Source organism: Felis catus, chromosome F1, assembly GCF_018350175.1.
Source record: "Felis catus isolate Fca126 chromosome F1, F.catus_Fca126_mat1.0, whole genome shotgun sequence".
NCBI lineage: Eukaryota > Metazoa > Chordata > Mammalia > Carnivora > Felidae > Felis > Felis catus.
The window spans coordinates 5,628,564-5,644,488 of NC_058384.1; the positions used below are offsets into that span (position 1 = coordinate 5,628,564).

Consider the following 15,925-nt stretch of genomic DNA (forward strand, 5'->3'; position numbering starts at 1 on the left):
CCCCAAACCCAGTTCTTAAAAAAAATTTTTTTTTAACATCTATTTATCTTTGAGAGAGACAGAGACAGAGCATGAGCTGGGGAGGGGCAAAGAGAGAGGGAGACAGAATCCAAAGCAGGCTCCAGGCTCTGAGCTGTGAGCACAGGGCCTGAGGTGGGACTGGAATTCACCAACTGTGACATCATGACCTGAGCCAACGTCAGCCGCTTAACCAGCTGAGCCACCCAGGTGCCCCCCAAACCCAGTTCTTAATATCAACCAAATAGGCTCTGTTCAGTTCATCTACCATACATGGAGGAACACTTGCTTACTCACTTTTGATTTCCTAGAAAAATTCAGAGATGCTTTTATACCGTACTTGGCATGGATTGTTTCTACCTGTCTGGAATCCCTCTCGTCATCTGATAACAGCAGTTCATGAAGAATCACTCCTCTCCTGCCAGATACAGTCTTAGTGGACCTTAGTCTTAGCATGGGGGCAGCTGGCCCTTAAAACCCTGTGTGTGGATTCTTGAAAAAGCCAGATTCTACTTCCACAACTTCTCTTTGCCTCCCTGCTCCTCCCCCCCCCCCCCCCCCACCAGCTTCCAGGTCACAGGCCTGCAAGCTACTGGCTTTGGTGACAGAGTCCCTCCCAGGCCTGGCCCGTCTTGAGCAAATACCAGGGAACCTCCAGGAAGGGCTGTGTGTTCTCCCAGTGGCCCCAAGTGTCTCTCTTCCTTTGTTTCAGGGCACAGGAGGAGCAAAAGCTTGAAATAACAGACTTCAGTGGTATGTGGGGCTGTTTTTGTTTCTTGTTTTCTCTTGTGTAGTCCCATCACTGAACTTGGCAGGGTGGTCTCTCTTCGCTAAACCCTGCTGCCTCGTTATCATTAACCTGCTGGACAGCTGAGGGCACAGAAGCACCCAGAAGCTACGTGACCTGCCCGGGATCACCTGGCAATGCCCGAGTCCTGGGATGCAGGCTTCTGATGACGGACGCCGTCCTTGGCAGCAGGGGAGGTGGTTCAGGTTACACAGGCAGATCACACCTGGGGGGGGGGGCTGCTCTTTTGTTTCTCCGTTCATTGTCAAAAGAGCCACGGAAGGACGTGGTGAGGAATCCTGGTGGTCTTGTTTCAGAAGACCTTCTAGTCTCAGAGTCTGGAGATGGGTGGTGACATCTTCCCTAGGTCTGTGACCAGCATGGGTGGACTAGGATGTCCTAGGTGAGTAGATAGTTCACTGTGACCCTCCATTGCCAACACTAGACACCGAAGGGTGTCAGCTTCAGCCCGAGTGATCCAACGACATGGGAAAGAGAGGCGGGGGCAGGCAGGAAGTCCACTCTGCACCAGGCCTGTGCGGGCACGTTCATGTGCGCTATTTCATTTACTGCCCATGCCAGCAGAGACTTTCTTCCTCCTCCTTCACATTGAGGAAATGAGATGCTCAGAGCTGCTGGCTGGAAAGTAACCATGATATGATGAGATGGGCTTTAATTCGTGCGTCTTGATTTCAGAGTTCAGCTCTTTCCCCGGGACCACACTGCCCATCGGTGACACCCCAGGGCAGCCTAATTTTGCCATAAATCCCTTTGGACGGAGACGTCTTCCGCGAAGGGGTGCTGGGAAACCTCACGTGGACTCAGCGACGTTTGCTTCCTTTTCCGGCTGACGTGTCATCTGAGAACAATGTCAAAAGTTGGTGTTTTTCTGGAAAAACTCTTGGTGAGTCTCCCTCCAGACTGCAGTTGGCTCAGGGGCACCGTTTTGGCCGCAATCCCGCAGAGTTTCATTTTCACTTTTGTATTGAAAAATCGAAATCTGGGGAATTAGAGCCTTTCCATATTGATTTTTCAGGGGCAAGTGAAAATTACATTCTGTACAGGACCCAGACAGTGCCACCTTGCGCGGTGACAGAACTGACGCTGGCGTGACGTGCGGGAAGGGGAGCGATGGGGCACACAGATGCTGTCTCTGTGTCATCTTTCAGAGCGGCAAAGCAACAACTAATTTTGGATTCACGTGAAGTGACTTCTGGAAGTAAAATTTTATCTCGTTTTGTTTTCTGTTGAAAGGAAAGTTGAAGAAACAGACCTATGTGAGAAGAAAGAACTTTGGAAACAGGAGTCTCTGGCATCGCCTTTCGGCGGGGTGGGGGTGGAGGGGTCAAGCCCAGACTCGCCTCCTCCCTCCAAGCCTGTTACTTTGGGGACTTTGAGGAAAGTCAACCACAGTTCTGGTTCATCCATCCACTCTGAGGCCCAGCGTGTTCGGGGCTCAGATCTAACTCTGCTACCTACGGCCTGGGTGCCCTTTGGCAAGTTATTTAATTTCCTGAGCCTCAGTCTTGTCATCTGTGAATTGGGGATAATAATAAAAACTACAGCAGCATAAGGCTGCAGGGAGGACTGACTGAACGAATTAACACAGTGATCGATCCATGGAAAGCCTTTGGCTTTGCTGAGACAGGTGTCTGTTGTGTGCAGTGACCTTCTCCTGTTTCTTTTTCTTTTTTAAGTTTATTTGTTTATTTTGAGAGAGAGAGAGAGAGAGTGCAAACTGGGGAGGGGCAGAGAGAGGGGGACAGAGGATCAGAAGCAGGCTCTACAGTGTCAGCAGGGAGCCTGAAGCGGGTCTCGAACCCACAAACCACGAGACCATGACCTGAGCCAAAGTCGGAGGCTTAACCGACTGAGCCGCCCAGGAGCCCCTTTCCCATTTCTTAGCTGGGCCGACTCCCAAGCAGTTTGAGTATCACAGGCGTCAGGGCGCCTGGCACAGGTGGGCATATTTGAGGTGCGCCCTGGCATTTGGGATTCTAGTGCCTTCCTTCTGTTCCATGGGTGGAAATGCTCACAGTCAGCTGTGAGTTATCCCCCTGCAAAGCTGCCCTCTGGCAAAAGACACGAATATCCCGAAGCAATTTGTTCTTTTCTTCTTTGCCTCCTTCTTCCTCCTACCCTCCTGAGCACCTGTGCGATGTCCTATTGGTTGCCTTTTCCATATGCAGGCCGGTCGTTTGCATCAACCGCGGCTCTGAGAGCAGTTCTGGCGGGAGGCGGGCAGGTCTCTGCAGAGCACTGGGAGAAGAGCCCGGGACTTGGGAGGGACTTGGGAGTACCGCGTGGGCAGCCACGGGAGAGGAGGGAGAGGAGCTGAGCCAGACGGCAGGAGGTTCCCGGGCGCCCCAGCTGTGAAGGTAGCCCACCGCCCTGGCATCCGCAAACGTTTCAGCCAGATGTGCAGGCCTTGGCGTGAAGGGTCCACAACTGCTTTGAAGATGAAAGGCCCGGGGAGGGGGCTGAGCACCTTTATTGCTGCGGGGGGCGGAGGTGGGGGGGAGCCTGTGCAGCCCTGGGGAGGAGGCATCAAGCCCCAGCACCATCACCACCTGGGAGGTGGTGAGAGGCAAACCCGGCCGGAAATGCCAAGTGCAAAGAAGAGGAGGGTGGGGAGAGAGGGCTGGGTACCTCTGCCCCGGAAAGTTCTCAAGGCGCCCTCTTCCAACAACTGGACGCGGCGTGTGACAGGCGCTGCAGACAGATCGCGTTTCCCACATGCAGCTGTGCTATCTGGCACGCAGGTGCTGGGTCTGTGTTTGCCAGCAGTTCCTTGCTCCTCTGGAGGGGACGGGGGAGGGACAAGCCCTCACACTTGTTGCAGTCAAAGGCCAGGAGGGGGCTGGAGATCCCTGCCCCCAGGCCAACTGCCAGGCCTTTGAGTCAGTGCTGGAGTCGCCCCAGGCCTGTCTCTGAAGGGCCCCTGGGCCTCTGCTCAGGTGCTCACCTGGGACAAGGGCTGTGGCTGGATGCCAGAGGGCACGGGGGTCCGGGAAGCCTCCAGCAAGCCGGCCAGGGCCCCACGAAGGTCGGCCGGGAGAAGTGAGCCCTGGAGAATAGGTCCCTGAGCTCCTGAGTCAGGAAGACCCGAGTTCGGGTCCCAACTCCTCCTCTGACTCCTTGTGGGGGTCTCAGCCAAGTTCCTTACAGTGGGAGCCTCAGTTTCCCAGGGGCCCCAGGACCCTGCCACGCAATCGTGGCCAGGCCCTGGTACCACCAGTGTCCAGCACGGATAGTTGGTTTCCTGCTCTTTTTCCTTCCTTAGGCAGGAAGACGGCTGGCCGTTCAGAAAATTGAAGTCACGGAGGAGCAGTGGAGCAGGGGAGTCCGGGCGACGCCCTCCCGGCTCCCTTCCCAACACTTCCCAGCTTGAGAGTCTGTGCTGCTGTGCCTGTCACGTGAGGTGTCTCTCTGGAAGCTGGGGACTGCATCCACTTGACCCACACCATCCTGACTCCAGCACATTGTCTGCACTCAGGAAGGCTTGATAAACAGAAGGAGAGGCGTCAGAGGGTGGGTGGGTGGGAGGGCGTCCTCACTGCCTCTGCCTCTCCCATCCCTGTTTTATGGATGGCAACGTGCATGTTCAAAGGATGGACAGTGGCCACGTGTCCGGCCCCGTGTCACTGCCCAGCCTCAGATCTGTCCCTCCAGCGTCTCCAAAGCTTCTCCGTAGCTCTCCCTCCCCTGTTGGCCATCCCAGCCTGGGAGATGGGACTGTCCTGATGAGGACATGGCTGCAGGAGCAGGAGAAAAATGGGGGTTCAGGAGCAGGTGCCCCATAAGCTCTGTGCTTCGGACACGTGGTCTTTCTGAGTTTGCTTTTTGGAGCTTGCAAAGTGTTGGCTGCACATCCTCTGTTCTCTAGCCCTGTCATGCCTATTTATAAAAACATATCACCACGGCGCTGTCTCTTTCAAGATGTTTGTACCCCGGGCAGGTGGGGGGTGCCCTGGCCACAGGCTATCCCTTCACGGGGCCTTACGCTCGACCTGTGCATCCTGAGCTAGGGGTCTCTCCCAGAAGGACCCCCCCCCCCACCAGCTAAACTCTCTCAACTACCTCTCTCCCATCGCTGGCAGGAGTCAGCTCATTTTCCCTTCTGCCAAGGGGGAAAGTATGAGCAAAAGGAGCAGATGCTCATTCAGCACCTGCATGTCCTGGGTACTGTGCTAAGTGCTTCATAATCAGCACATCATTGAAGCAGGTGCAATTACTCTCCCCACTTTACAGATAAGAAAACTGAGGAACAGAGATTTATTTTAAAAATTTTAATGTCCTTCCTTCCTTCCTTCCTTCCTTCCTTCCTTCCTTCCAGAGACAGAGTTTGAGCAGGGAAGGGGCAGAGAGAGAGGGAGACACAGAATCCGAAGCAGGCTCCAGGCTCCGAGCTGTCAGCACAGAGCCCAATGTGGGGCTCGAACCCACAGACCGCAAGATCATGACCTGAGCCGAAGTTGGACGCTCAACCAACGGAGCCACCCAGGCGCCCCAAGGAACAGAGATTTAAAAACTCTCCCGACATCATGCAGATGGCAGATGGCAGAACATGAGCTCGAGTCCTGGACTGTAGGATGCCTCCGCCCCCTGCTCTTTCCGTGTGGTTCAGCGTCGCTAAACAACCTTATACACGAGTCTGTGTGGAGGAACCAAGAGCCGTGGGCTGTGGGTCGGCATCCTTTCTTTGTGGGTAACGGGGTCCTCTTGGGGGAAAATGCCACTCACTCCAAGTAGGTACTGAGCACCTACTGTGTGCCAGGCTCGGCTTTAGTAGCAGGAGAGGAAGTGGAGGCAGGGTTGGCAGTCTCCCCCACAAAGAGCTTAACGTAGAGCGGAGCAGCAAGCACAAAATGGCAAGGAAGAAAGCCCCCCACTGGAACAGAGTCAGCTCTGTCATGGCACTGGCCGGCCAGCGCGGCCACTCTGCTTCTGTTCGGATCTGTATTTTTCCCGGGGCCTGAGGGGTTGTCTCAGTGACCCTCACACGACGCTCGCGAGGAATGGAAAATCACTTGTTGCAAACATAAACAGAGCATAGAATACGCGGCAAGAATCACCACTCTCTCCTCTTGCCCTTCCTCTGATGCTGTTTATGAGACACGTTCTCCGCACTTTCCATCACATTTTTGCTTGGCTCTTGAAAACAGACCAGCTCCTATAAACCCGTGACTTAATCCAGGTAAGATCTCTCTGTGTCACGGGCTAAATAAAGAGCCCCGTAGGTGATGTGGCAGAGGACAGAGAAGGGAGAAGTGGGGGTGGGTGGGGGGGCAAACGCGGCTTCCCCAGCCCCTCCCTCCCTCCCTGAAATCTGGTTTCTGATGGGGTAGAACGAGGCTCCCTCATGTCCCTCACCATTGTCACCCAAGGGAAGCTACAGGGATTCCTTTCCTGCCTCATTCTGAAACGTCCCCCAGAGTTATTCTGGGCGGGTGGATAACAGATCACTATTGATTTTTGTTCTCTCCAAGATATGATCTGGCAAGAGGGACACACGAGATGCTTACCCACCTTATTAATGAGGTATTTGGGGGCACTCTGGGCTACGTAGAAGAAAACAGTGAGGTGTTTCCTGCAGAACTCGAGAAAGGACCCGTAGTGTCCCGTCTTATTCTCAGTGATGTGCAGCCGGGCTGGCAGACACACACTGTCCTCCACCACTCGGGGACCTCAAGGACCCAGAGAGACCAAAGCCACTCCTTCACGGCAAGAGGCTGGGTTTACAGGGTCTTGACTCCAAGAAGCCCACCCTTGGGTTCAATTGCAACTGGGCCCTAGGAAGGGGATGGGCTCTCAGTGGCTGGACCCTGGGGTGAGCTTAGCTGATGGGGGTTGCCCCACCCAATGCTTCTCTACCTGGTCACAGGGCAAAAGGATGCAAAACAGCTGGCTGGATTGTTTTGTTCCCCGAGCCTCTGAGTGACTGTTTTGGCTCTTAGACACAGCCTCGGTCAGGACACCTGTCTTTTCGTCCTGGCTTGGTGCTTAGCAATCTTTCTACTCCATAAGCCTCAATGTCCACACCTATAAATTGAACTTCCCTCTGAGTGCAAATGAACTCCCCGAAGTGTCACACTAAAGGCACCAAGATGGCCTGGTCATCTGTCCCAGTACTTACATTGTTGCTGACTCTAGTTTGCCTTGGGACCTGAATTCTCCATAATTCAGGGGCTAATTTCCTCTTAGTGACTTTGCAGATGGGGGTCGGGTGGGAGGGGGAGAGTCTCATGCCTTAAGACAGGAAGGGTTGAGGCAGGAGATCTAACCCGGGTGCTGGAATACTCTGGGTTCAGCCCAAGTTCAAGCAAATAGTGCGTGTCATCTCATCCCTCCTGATGGAGAGATTTGCAAGAAATCGCTTTGTTATGGAGAGGGAACTTAAATCTCCCATTTTCTCTTGCCTTCTACACCTAGCAAATACAGTCTTTGTGGTCTGCACAAACAGACTGTGGAAGTCTGTTTAAGATCCTTTCTTCTTGAGGGGCTCCCGGGTGGCTCAGTTGGTTAAATGTCCAACTCTTGATTTCAGCTCAGGTCATGATCTCACAGTTTGTGACATCGAGCCCTGCGTCAGGCTCTGCACCGACATGGTGGGGCCTCCTTGGGATTCTCTCTCTCCCTCTCTCTCTGCCCCTCTCTCACTCTCTCTCTCAAAATAAATAAACACTTAAAAAAAAGATCCTTTCTTCTTTAAAAGAAGATGTATATGTGTGTGTATGTGCATGTGTATACGTGTGTATACGTTTATATGTGTTTGTATGCAGTGTGTGTATGTGTGCAGAAAGGTATATATGCACATGTGTGTGTATGTGTATCAGTACACATGGATTTGACTAAGCTATCAGTGGGACAATGGATCATGCCAAGCAACAAAAAAGGTAAAACTCTTGAACTAACCCATAAGGCCTTCCATGCCTGGGTGCTTTCCAGATCCCAGTGATAGAGTCTCTCTGAGGTTCAGATTTTTGGCTTCACCCAGCCTCTTTGAACGTGAAGATTACAATTTGGAAACTGACCCATCCATTCCTTGAGAAAAACGGAATGGACCGCTCTGTAAGTTCCATGTCAAGGAAATGTGTCGAACATGTTCAGGCACTAAAAGACTTTTCTCAAGGCAGGCGAGGGTGTCTTGTTTTCTGCTCTAGAATTTTCCAGGTTGCGCAATTGAGGTCACTGGAGATTTCTACTCTCTTTTTGCCTGGGAAAGTTAAGAAGATCTGCTGTCTATTGAAATACAGGCAGAATGGATTTACAATCAACTGCCAGTGATAGATATGTATTATTATTATTATTATTATTATTCTCTCTGAGAGTTGCCAAAGATAGCAGGAATTTCCTTTGGCTCAATCAAAATTGAGCCCCAGTCTACCATTTTGACTGTTTGTTCTAGGCCCACACTAGCTGCAGGGAATTAGCTCCCCACTCCTCCCTGTGGATGCCCCTGAGTGTTGGAGACAGTCATCAGATGTCTTGAAAAGCCATGTTCTCTGCTCCAGGAAAGCTGTCATCTGCTGAGTCCAAATGGCTTAGAAAAGGCTCTTTCCAGGGGCCCCTGGGGGACTCAGTTGGCTAAGTGTCCGACTTTGGCTCAGGTCATGATCTCGAGGTTTATGAGTTCGAGCCCCGCGTTGGGCTCTGTGACAGCTTGGAGCCTGGAGCCTGCTTCAGCTTCCGTCTCGGTTTCAGCTTCTGTCTTGTCTCTCTGTCCCTCTCCTGCTCGCGCTCTGTCTCTCTCTGTCTCTCTCAAATATTAAAACACAAAACATAAAAAAAAGAAAAGAAATAAAAAGAAAAGGGTCCCTCCAGGTTCACCCTGACCGAGACTCTCTGTAGCGGTGGGGTGTAGAATCTGCTTGAATCCAGCCCTGCCGAGCGGATTTTCCTCGTTGCAAATGATTGAGAATTGATTATATCACCTTAACAACGGGCCCGTTTGCAGACCTGGGTTCCCAGCTCCCTCTCTGGAGTTCTGTGGAAAGGTTCAATCAGGGTAAAGTACCCAGCAGTGACATAAATGCAGACCGTGACAGGAGCGGGTGCGGGCCCCCACAGGCCATGGCGCGAGCCTCTGCAGGGAAAGACAGACTTCCGTGGTGACCTCAGTCTGGGAGTTTGCAGAAAGTCAAGAGAATGGTGTTCTTTCTTCTTGAATGACTTTGTTGGCGGGGCTGGGGGGGGGGGGGCGCTGAAGTCCTATTCACACAGAACCTCATAAACTGAGGCCCTTGGCCAAAGAGATTCTTGAGAAAAGAGCAGTTTGACATCAACATGAGACCCGGGTCTGGCCTATTAATTACCCTTCAAATCATCTAATTCAGCATCTTGATCTGACTCGCATTAATCACGTCATCGTTAATCAACTCTGCAGATTTCTTACTGAAACAGCCTCCACTCTGACCTGTACGTCACGGGGGAGGAGGCCGCATGGACTTAACGGTCAGATTTCATTCTACTCCTCGGTCCTGTCAACTTTTGGGGGTAACATATGGTACTTTCTGAGCATCCCTAATAAGATTCTCAAAAAGGAGGAGGCTGCTGAGTCAGGGAAGTCGCCATGAACAGAGGCTCGGTTCTCACAGGGGATGGGGGGTGAGAGTGGTCCCAGTCCCCAGAAAGGGACGCCGCAGAGCATCTCAGCTTTCGTGGTCCCTTGTCCCCGCTCTCACGACCTAAATCACACCTTCATGCTGAGACTCTTACCATGTTCCTTCCAGAAACACCCCCCTCCCCCCCCTCCCCGGTCTCTGTTCCTCCCAATCTATCCTTCCCACAGGTCAAACCCGTTTTCTTAAAACATTGCTTCTGTATGTCGCTCCCTTCCGCAAAGGACCATTAGTTTACAACAGCAGGTCTTAACCTCTGTAACGATTGGTAGGGATTCCATGGTGGGGGGCGGGGGTTGGGGGTGGTGGTGGTGGAGATTTTGTAGATCAAACAAAATTAAAGAGTTTCTTTACAGCAGGACTTTTTGGAGCCTTAAGATGTTAATAAGCATTGCAAATTTTCAAGCATTTCCCCCAAATTTACTTGACTGAGATCCTGGCAGGAAACAGATGGCTGATTCGAAGGAGTAATTGCGGGGACTATTAGCAAAAGTGTGAACAGATTAAGGAAACCAACGAGGGGATGATGGAGCACCCGGGGACTAGCCGAGGAAATTAGGGATGAGGTAAGACAGAGCCTGGGACAGGTATGGGCGTGGGGACCGCTGCCTGACAGGGGCTGAGACCTCTCCTAGAGGCACTGGCCACCTCAGGGAGGAGCCTGGGAAATAGATACCCCAGCCTCTTTCCCCTCCCGCCTTCCAGGCACCTGTCAATCCTCACATCACCTGAACCCAACCCAAAGTCAAGGGGCACGGGATTCACCCTTACAGTCCACAGAGGTCAGCCTTCCAGAGAACAGAGGGAGACAGAGAAGGGGAGCCTCCAGCACACCTTTCCCCCTGCACGGACCATCTGCTCACACCTGGTAGAACACGGTGCCTTCTAGAACACCATCTGGCTAACGTGACATCGTCAAGTCCACACCCTTCCTCTAGGTGTCTGTATCCTCCAATGCTCACTCTCAGCCCAGCTGCCCAGCATCTTTTCCCCACCCGGCCTGCATCCACGTGCCCTCGGGAGCCTGTTCTTGGCCTCCCATGATTCCTTCTGCAGAGAGACACACCTGTCATTGGCCACCCCTCAGCTCAGGCTCCCCCACGTCCCCTTCCTCTTGGAAACTTGCTCGGTCACCCCAGATAGAAGTTCATTCTTACTACACCTTGGTGACGGGGCCACAGCTCCCGAGTCAGAATAGACACCGTCTGAAAGAGGATTTCGTGTGGCTTCCAGACGTGATGGGCAGTCTGAGAGATGCTGTTTAGGTGTCCCTAAATACCAGAAGACCTGAACGTTTTAGTGACTTACGAGGGCAGAGTATTGGAGATCGGGGCTATCCTGAGAAACCCAGGAGCTTGGGCCATGGGGCATTTTGCATTTTTGACCCAGGCTGCTGATTTTGCACTCTTTACCAATGTTACATCTTTTCTCTCTCAAAAATCTCTGTGATCCTTGAGTCCACAGATCCTTGCCATTTTCTCCTTGCCCTGAGCTGGTATAGCAGCATGATCCTCAGTAGGTGCCCCAGCAGTGCCGGGGGGCTGCGTGAGAAGGTTGGAGCAGGGGTGCTGAGGCTTGGAGAAGAGATACCGTTTCTGTTTGCGAAGTTGATTGCTTGGGGAGGCCAGGACGAGGCAGCGTCTCTGACCTCTCCAGCCACGGTCATCCGTGCGAGTGAGCCGGGAGAAGAGGGGATGGGCAGGCTGGCTCCGGGAGCCTGCTGGGGCGCAGGCCTGCAGGGAAGTAGCGGAAGGAGCCCTGTGGTCTTTCTCTTGCCTTTCTGCCACTCGGAGCAGGGAGCAAACAGCCCCGCTCCACACCATCTGGCCTCTTGCGTGAGTTTAGTGTAACTGGACGGAGGGCTATGGAACCTCTGGCCACTGCCTCCCTGTTCAGCAAGAGCCTCTTTGGGGGAGAGTGTGACACTTACATGGAGATGGAGGAACGTTGATTTCCCTTTCCTTAACAAGCCGGCCCCAGTCTTCCGGTGATTCCCACGCACTCTGAGCTTTCCCGGACTACCTGACTGGCAGATGTGCGAGGCATTATTTATCGGTGTGTAACAGCTGGAAGGACGCCCCCCACAGAAGGGCTCCGACCCCTTTCGTGTAAGCCTCACCTGCCACGTTTAGATTTTAAGGGAGCCCGTGAAAATAATTGCATCGCCTGCAGCATAAAGTTTTAATGAGACTTCAAGCCCACCCGCTGTCCCTGGCTGTTTAGGCTCTGGATGAGCCCGGGGGAAGACACTTTGCTTTGCAATAAAGCGACAGTGTATGTTTGTGGGGTGGGGGCATGCATAATGCAGAATAGCCGTTAGGGTCGCAAGGACTAATTTTCCACACTGACTCTCGAAAATGCATCCTGGCTCCTTTTCCCTCTCCTCTTTAAATGCCTCCCTTTCCCTTCTGGTGGCGGGAGAAGAAATGAGATCATCTAAGGGAGGGCCACACTGTTCACCCAGCACAGGGGTCACCGGGAGGCATTTCTGCCTGTAGCTGGAAAGGTGTCTTCCCGCCCCACGTGGTCCTCACTCTGCGCACCGCACCAGGCTTCCCGGGCCTTCCAGAGCGCGGGGAGGGGAGGGGCAGGTCTGTGCCAGTGAGACAGGTGCTTTCCTGCTGCTGGTATCACGGGGTGCAGGAAATCACAGGGATCCGTGTGCAGACTCGGAGGCCTCCCCGCCAAGCCCCGCAGCCGCAGCCGGGGCACCAGTGCATAAGCAGTGTGGCCAGGGGGGCTCCTCCCCATCTCTGGGGCAGGAAGCCACCAGAACCAGCAGGATGCCAGCAGGAGCCATGCTTCCTGGAGTCAGCACCTCGCGTTGACTCTTTCCTTCCTCCTTAAAGCACAGGGGAACTCCGAGACCCCCAAAGCCTGGCGGGCTCCTCTTCCCAACCTGGGCATCAGCAGAGATACTTTTGCTGGAAGGGATGCCTCTCCCCCATCCAGTCCCGTCTGCATCCCCAGGGAGAGATGTGCCTCTACCCTGCAGTGGCCCCTTTCCTTCTGCCCTCCTTCCACCTCCCGGTCCCTAGGGCAAACCCAGCTCCCCAGCGCTGGGCCTGCCCCTCTCTTCCCTTCCGAGTAACCGAGCACGTTATGGCCGTAGCATCAGCCCTATAAGCTGGGGGAGAGCCCAACGCTGGCTCCTCAGTGTCCTGTTTCACTGCATCGTGCTGTGGTTTCGTGCAAGATGGCAGGAGAGAAGCTGGGAGGCTCTCAGTGTAATATATCCCCATTCCTTTCCAACTGAGCACGTGTTGTAAATGTCAGCCACATACAAGGCACTGAGCTCAGAACTTCAGGGGGACCCACAGCATGTAAGATATAGTCCCTGCTCTCAAGGAGCTCTACAATTAGAGGGGCTACTCAAACATACTAGTACCCTGGGGCAAGACAGACCAGGGTAAACAACCTTAGAGAGACTCAGTCCCAGCTCTGGGGAGGAGCCAGCCTGGGGAGGGCGTGGCCATGCGGCCAAGGAAAGACTGTAGAAGCAACAGGTCGGGGATGTTGTGCCCCTCAATTCTGCAATTCCCCAGTCCCCCCCGGCCTCCCGACTTGTTCCTGCTCATCACAGCCCAGGATAATGGGATGGGTGCAGAGTCTGTGTGGGGAGCTCAAGGGGTAAGTTCCGGACCTTCTTCCTCAAATCTGGATTCATCGGGAATACTTCACTCTATATAGTGAGTGAACTGGCATTCCTTCTGAATTTCTATTTTCCTGGGAAACACCCCTGATCATGCAGGAACCCTTGACTGTGGGGGATGAACAAGTTAGGAAACAAGAGCTTCCTCTTTCTCCTTTCTCTTTGTGTGGGATCTTCTTTCTCTGCCCAGTGAATACATTGGTGCAGGTGAGACCACTTTTCCTTCTTTCTTTTTTCTATAGTGACTCTGCTGCTCACCTCCTCCCCCTGGCTTCTCTTTAAACTGACAGAGAATCTCAATGCAGCAAATCTGTACCTAATGCGGGACAGATGAAGACACCACACTCATTATGGTATGTTTTTCCTCCCTACCAGTGCTGTGTTCAGCCTCAGCTCACAAAGGCACACACTGTCGTCCCCAAGCAGATCGGTGAGGCCTGATAGGCACCTCTCACAGTTGGTACTTTGTGCGGCACCCAGGGAAGGCGGTCACTCTCCCTCCAGGCACTTGGCGGGTAGAATCAATGGCCGCATGGTCTCCTGAGATGGGTGCCTTGGTTCATCCCAGCCACCCTGGAGCCTCCCCACTCGGCCCTGCCAAGGCTTTCTCCTGCGGGGGCAAGGTCAATGTCACCTGTGGCTGGGGAGGGGCCGGGCAGGGATTTTGATGTCACAGCACTAACAACAAGGACCAGAAAGAGATGACAGCTGACTTTGAACCCTTCTCCATTGTCCTAGACTTTGTGATTGCAGAGCAAAGAAGGGGGGAGAAAAGTCTATGGATGGGGCTGTGATTTATGTATATATGCATGTGTATGTATGTATATATGCATATTTGTGTATATATGTATGTGTGTATGTATATATGCATGTGTGTATGCGTATATGCATGTGTGTGTATATGCATGTGTGTATGTATATGTGTATGTGTATGTATATATGCATGTGTGTATATGCATGTCTGTATGTGTATATGCGTGTGTATGTATATATGCATGTGTGTATACAAGCATGTGTGTACGTGTATATGCGTGTATGTGTATATATGCATGTGTGTATGTATGCATGCATGTGAGTGTATACATGCATATGTGTATGTATATATGTATGTGTTTATGTATATATGCCTATGTGTATATATGTATGTGTATGTATATATGCATGTGTTGTGTATATGCACGTCTGTTTTTGCGTGTGTGTATGTATATATGCATGTGTGTATGTATAATGGTATGCATGTGTATGTATATATACATGTGTGTATATGCATGTGTATATGTGTGTATGTATATATGCATGTGTGTATGTATATATGTATGTGTATATATATGTATGCATGTGTATGTATATATGCAGGTATACACATGTGTATGCATATGTGTATGTATATATGTATGTGTGTATGTATATATGCAAGTGTGTATGTATACATGCATGTGTGCATATGTGAATATGTGTATGTATATATGTATGTGTGTATGTATATATACATGTGTATGTATATATGCATATATGTGTATATATGTATGTGCGTATGTATATATGCATGTGGGTATGTGTATATTCGTGTATGTCTATATGTATGCGTGTGTATGTATACATGCATGTGTGCGTGTATATGCATGTATGTATGTATATATGCATGTGTGTATGTATATATGCATGTGTGCTTATATATGCATATGTGTACGTATATATGTATGTGTGTATATATATGCATATGTGTGTACGTATATATGCATGTGTGTACGTGTATATGCACGTGTGTATGTATATATGCATATGTGTGTACATATATATGCATGTGTGTACATGTATATGCATGTGTGTACGTGTATATGCATATGTGTGTATATATGCATGTGTGTATGTGTATATGCATGTGTGTATGTATGCATGCATGTGTGCGTATATATGCATGTGTGTATGTATATATGCATATATGTGTATATATGTATGTGTGTATGTATACATGCATGTGTGTATGTGTATATGCATGTGTGTATATATATATGCATGTGTGTGTATGTATGCATGCATGTGTGCGTATATATGCATGGGTGTATATGCATATGTGTATGCATATATGTATGCATATGTATATATGCATGTGTGTATGCATGTGTGTATGTGCATGTGTGTATGTCCATATGTATGCGTGTGTATGTATAAATGCATGTGTGCGTATATATGCATGTGTGTATATGCATATGTATATGTTTATATGTATGTGTGTATGTATATATGCATGTGTGTATATGTGTATGTGTGTATGTATATATGTATGTGTGTATGTGTATATGTGTGTGTGTGTATGTATATATGCAGGTGTGTATGTATGCATGCAGGTGTGTGTATATATGCATGGATGTATATGCATATGTGTATGTATACATGTATGTGTGTATGTACATATGTATGTGTGTATTTATACATGCATTGTGCATATATATGCATGTGTATATGTATATGTATATGTGTGTATGTATATACGCATGTGTGTATGTCTATATGTATGTGTGTATGTATATATGTATGGGTATGTATGTATATATGCATGTGTGCATGTGTATATGCGTGTGTGTATTTCTATATGTATTTGTGTGTATGTATGCATGCATGTGTGCATATATATGCATGTATGTATATGCATATGTATATATGTATGTGTGTATGTATATATGCATGTGTGTATGTATATATGTATGTGTGTATATATATGCATGTATGTGTATGTGTGTGTTTCTATATGTATGCATGTGTATGCATGCATGCATGTGTCCATATATATGCATGTGTGTATATGCACATGTGTATGTATATATGTATGTGTGTGTATATATGCAT

At 50.5% G+C, this 15,925-nt stretch overlaps 1 long non-coding RNA gene across 1 annotated transcript; it reads left to right on the plus strand.

Annotated features, from left to right (window-relative positions):
* Positions 1–240: 240 nt before the first annotated feature.
* On the plus strand, positions 241–2,401 carry LOC123382871. Its single transcript, XR_006591966.1, has 3 exons — positions 241–771; positions 1,502–1,709; positions 2,060–2,401. It is a non-coding gene; the product is annotated as an uncharacterized LOC123382871 (long non-coding RNA).
* The last annotated feature ends 13,524 nt before the right edge of the window (positions 2,402–15,925 follow it).